General features: G+C 51.6%; 1 protein-coding gene across 1 annotated transcript in view; it reads right to left on the bottom strand.

Annotated features, from left to right (window-relative positions):
• The window catches only part of FAM118A (family with sequence similarity 118 member A), a 246,590-nt gene that overhangs the window by 36,963 nt on the left and 204,456 nt on the right, over positions 1–5,171 (bottom strand). The window lies entirely within an intron of this gene.

Here is a 5,171-nt window from a genome sequence, read left to right as displayed (position 1 = left end):
CGGCGCCGGCCAATCCCCGGCCTCCCCGCGAGATATTTGCATACGCCCCGCCCCGGCCGCCCAGACCTCTGGATCCGCGGGCACAGACCCGCCCCGCGGGACCTTCCCCAAGCCCCCAGCGAAGCGCCTACTGTGTGCAGGAGCTGGGCGGCGCTTTCACAGCGCCCCTTCCCTCATCAGACCTCCGGGGACAAGACATCGCCCCTAGGAGCCTCGGCTTCCACACTGTGAAATGGGCCGCTGACTCCTGCAGCTACTTACGGAGACCTACTAAGTGCCAGTTACTCTCTGCGCTCCTGTGAAGATGAAACAGGCTAGTCGGAAAAAGCGCTGCCATGGAGACCCTGAGGTCCCGGGGCCTGTGAGCCATCCCGAGACCCCGGTGTGACCCTTGGGGGACGGCCAGGGACACTCCAGGGACGCACAGAAAGTCTCGGAAACGCACACACTGGCAGAACACAGTACCTCCCCCTAGAAATTTCAAAAGTACGACACAGGGGTTTAAGGCCTGCTTCCCAGGGGAGCGTTGGAAAATACTGGTGGACTAGATGGTTCCTGCCAGCATCAGGAATCTCCAAGAGCGCCTGAAATACTATATTTTACATATAAGAAATGAGTAAGCCGGTGGGGGGCGGGGATTGGAAACTTAACAGAAAATAAGGAGTCGAGGTATAGCATGAACGACATAACCCTGTGCAGAAAACTACTGAGAGGCTTGACAAGGCTTCTCTGACTACTCCCTTGCAGGGAGCCCGGTGAGGGCAGAGAGAGCTCTAGACCAACCCCAGACCACAGCAGTGAAGCAGGGGTGAGGAGGGCAGAGCAGTTCTGCAGCCACTTTGGTGTTCCCCATAACTGGTGTCAGGACCTAGGTCCTCAATACAGGATGAGGAAGATTTGGAAGGGGGAAGGAGAACTTACGGAGTTTTGAATTCGCAGTATTGTTATGAGAAAAATAGCAACTCCTTAGCTCTGTCTACTCAAAGGGCCTGGCAGCACTTGCTCCCAAGGGGCAAGGGGCCCACTTAGCACTCTGGGTCCTGAAAAAGCACTCCCCAGTGAAAGGCACCAGGGCCCCTGGGAGAGATCATATCTCCCGGGCTGGACAGAGACTGTCAGAAGGAGCCTAGAAACTAAAGAAGTACTGGAAGACGATGGGGCTATGTCCAAAGTGCTGGCACAGAAGGGACTTGAAGGGTCGAGGTGGAAAGTTTGCTAATAGAAGTGACATCTAGCCCATTGGATGAAACACTGGCACTTTAAACAATGTTGTAAAAGAGGGCGCCTGGGTGGCTCAGTCGGCTGAGCAACTGACTCTTGGTTTCAGCTCAGGTCATGATCTTGTGGTTCTTAGGTTCAAGCCCTGCATTGGGCTCTGTGCTGACAGCGTGGAGCCTGCTTAGGATTTTGTTTCCGTTTCTCTCTGCCCCCCACCCCCCGCTCTCTCTCTCTCTCAAGACAAATACATTTTTTTAAAATGTAAAATAAAAAGTTAAAAAAGATGTTGCAAAAGAGAAGAGAGCATTTTTCTTCGGAGAACACCAATTCATAAAGGTACAAAGAATGACAAATCCAAAATCACCATTTTGCAAACATCTTGGTGATAACTGATTTCAAGAATCATCTCAATGAATGTTAAAACCATAGATGAAAGATTTTGTTAAAATTTTTTAATGTTTATTTATTTTTGAGAGAGAGACAGAGTGTGAGTGGAAGAGGGGCAGAGAGAGAGGGAGACACAGAATCTGAAGCAGCTCCAGGCTGTGATCTGTCAGCACAGAGCCCGACGCACGGCTCAAACCCATGAACTGTGAGATCATGACCTGAGCCAAAGTCGGATGCTTAACCGACTGAGCCCCCCAGGTGCCCCATAGATGAAAGATTTTTTAAGGAACGAGATATGCAGGATCTGGGGACATTGACTTAGGGAAGTGATCAGATATAAGGTAACCTATAATGGGTGGACTGACTTCATGTGCTTCCTGGAGTCATGCCTCTGAGAGTCATGGCTCAGGACCATCTCTGCAGAGCTCCCGTCCCAAAAGTCTAACCTAAATCAGATCAAGAGAAACAACTGGACAAATTGAGGGACTTTCTGCAAACCAGCTGGCCTGGGTGTTTTGAAAATGTGAATGTCGGCGAAGGCAGAGGCAAACACAACACAAAACAGGAGGCCGGGAACATAACATATGCAGGAGACATAACCACTAGGGCCCTTGTGACCCTTGATTAACTCCTGGGTGGAAACTACCTACAATGAGCCCTCTGACAGCGAGTAGGACAATGAGGGAAATCCAGATCATGGAATGTGTATTGGAAAATAATCTGAGTTAGGTGTCCCGTTTCCAGAATGCAGTCACAGTGTCGCGGTCACGTGGAAGGAGTTGCAAGCCGGACGATATCACCACATCTGAAACGAGAGCAGATACATAAGGGACAGAGAGAGAGAGTGAGAGAGAAAGCACATGTCACAGAATGTTAATATTTGGTAAAAATCATGGATATTCATTGTGTTGTTCTTGAAATGTGTCTATAGATTTGAAATTTGTCCAAGTAAAGATGTGTTTAAAAACCAAACATGCCGACTCTCTGAGCCTCACTTTCCCCTCTGTGAAATGGGCAGAAGACACATTGCCTGGAGCCCTGACATGCTGAGTGGATGATCAGATCCTTATCTTGGGGACAGAAAGTGACAGAATGTCTCTGCCCCAGAGATAGGGATCTTTTGGNGGGATGTCTCCTAAGAGATCTCCAAGAGTTTTTACAGGCTGACATTTCTTGTCCGACGATTGTTTGTGTCCCTGGACTTGAACGTGACCTGGCTGAGTCGTCCGTGAAGGCTCAGCCCAGAATGGCCCACGAGAGGGATAAGATGCAGGCACCCCTGGTCTTCTCCCAGACCCTGAAGTTTCTCATGAAAAAACAATAAAGTCCTCCTGTCTCTGTCTTGCCCAAATATGGCAAGAACATCTGGGGAAAAGAGTTAAAATAATAATCGGCTAAGGCCTCAAAACATTCTGGAAAAAAAAAACAACAAGTCTTGGGTTCATAAACAAGCCTCCACTTCAAAGATGCTGACTTCTGTTTGGTGAATTCCGAAGAGGGACAAGTACAGAGGAGGGGGCTCATCGCGGCACATTCGCCTGCAGCCGCCATGCTGGTGCGCGGAGGGAACGGGGTGGGGGTCCCGGAGGCCCTGATGGGGGGTTCCTGTGCTCAACGGCCCCGGGGTGCGCAGTCCAAAACCGCTTTTGCCCCCCCCAAAATATATATTTTTTTAAACTTTCCCTGCTTGATCCCGAGCCTTCAGTCTGACTTCACATCTGCCCGCGCGCCTCGGTGCATCGGGCCACCTTTGTGAACCCTGGCCCAGACGACGCGCGTGTCAGGAAGCCACGGAGCAGGAAGCGCTGGGATGTGAAAGGTTATGCAAACCCCCGCCCTGCACAGACCTCCTTTGAATCTGAAACGTGGGGAATTTACGGGTTGGAAATTCTTGACCCAGACATGTTTCTTCAAGCACCAGAGAGGCCTGGGCCTCCGGTTTCCTTGACTGTTTTCTTCAGAAGTCAGAGAAGTCGCTGGTAATCCTCAGCGCAGCAAGCTCTGGCCTTCGGTGTGCGCCTCACCTGAGACGTCCTGAAGCCAAGCTTTCCAACGTGCTGAGACCAAGGCACTTTATTTCTTTTTTTTTTTTAATGTTTCTTTATTTTTTTAATGTTTGTTTATTTTTGAGAGAGAGAGAGAGAGAGAGAGAGAGAATCTGAAGCAGCTCCAGGCTCTGAGCTGTCAGCACAGAGCCCGACGCGGGGCTCGAACCCACAAACCATGAGACCATGACCTGAGCCAAAGTCATACTCTTAACCAACTGAGCCACCCAGGCGCCCCTAGATCCAGTCACTTTAAAACGAAATGAAATGAAATGTAAGTAAGGTAACCTGAGCCTGGGGAGCTGGCCCATCCACCCCCAGCTCCAGGCTGTTTCCAGAAGCTCCCGCCTCTCTCCCAGGCTCCAGCCACCTCTCCTGCACAGCGCGCCCACCCTGGTGGCACCGGAGGCCCCTGCCCCTTTCCAAAGCCTTCGTTTCTTTCTCGGTAAATGTGGGGTCTCAAGGTGCCCCTCGCAGAGCAGAGGCATGAAGTGCTTGCTCTGTGGCTGGGGGCTGGGCCGTGTTGGAGATTAGAGACCTCGTCTCCCTCGCGCCAGCCCCCTCGGATTTGTCCTGCCTTCTCCCGGCTGCGCTCAGTCCCCACTTCGGGGTCCTGTCCTGCCGAATCCAACCGCATTCAACAGATAACGAGGGCCTACTGTGTGCTGGGCACACTCGTCCCCCTCCCCCAAGTGACTCATGTTCGTGTCTTCCTGTCCGGTCCTGCTAAGGGCTTAAGCCTTAGAAACCTTGTTTCTCGGGGCGCCTGGGTGGCTTAGTCGGTTAAGCGTCCNTGTGTTCAGACCTCTTTTTCTAAGGACACCAGTCAGGGTGGATTAGGGCTCAACCTCAGGACCTTATTTTGCCTTAATTACCTCTTTAAAGGCCCGGGCTCTGAATACAGTCACTTTCCGAGATACCGGGGGTCAGGGCTTCAGCCTGTGGATTTGGGGGAGCACAGTTCCCGATCGGTTCTGTCGGTGCCTTCTTGCCTGGATGAGTAACTAAGAGCAGGAGCCCCCTGGGGACTCCGCTAAGCGTTTTACGTATATTTAGTCATTTATCACATCCGGTCTGGGAGGCGGTATGATTCTTGCCTCCAGTCTACAGATGGGGAAACTGAGGTGGAGGATCTGCGCGCTAGAAGGTAAGCATCTCTCTGGGCCGGAGCAGAGCCTCGGACCCCGGCTCCCAGCACGGTGTCTGACACCGATATGCTGGACACATGGGTGTGTCTGGTGACCCCCAGGTACAAGTAAGAAGCCGAATTTAAACGTAGGTCATGGGAGGCGCCTGGGGGGCTCAGTCGGTTGGGCGTCCAACATTGGCCTGGGTCATGATCTCACGGTTCATGGGTTCGGACCCCACGGGGGCTCTGTGCTGACAGCTCGGAGTCTGGAGCCTGTTTTGGATTCTGTGTCTCCCTCTCTCTCTGACTCCCCCCTGCTCACGCTGTCTCTTTCTCTCTCTCAGAAATAAATAAAACATTTTTAAAAATTAAAAAAAAAAAAAAAACATAGG

The sequence above is a fragment of the Crocuta crocuta genome, unplaced genomic scaffold, assembly GCF_008692635.1.
Source record: "Crocuta crocuta isolate KB4526 unplaced genomic scaffold, BGI_CrCroc_1.0 scaffold143, whole genome shotgun sequence".
NCBI lineage: Eukaryota > Metazoa > Chordata > Mammalia > Carnivora > Hyaenidae > Crocuta > Crocuta crocuta.
The sequence above is the reverse complement of the archived record's forward strand: the minus strand, read 5'-3'. Positions and strand labels throughout refer to the sequence as shown.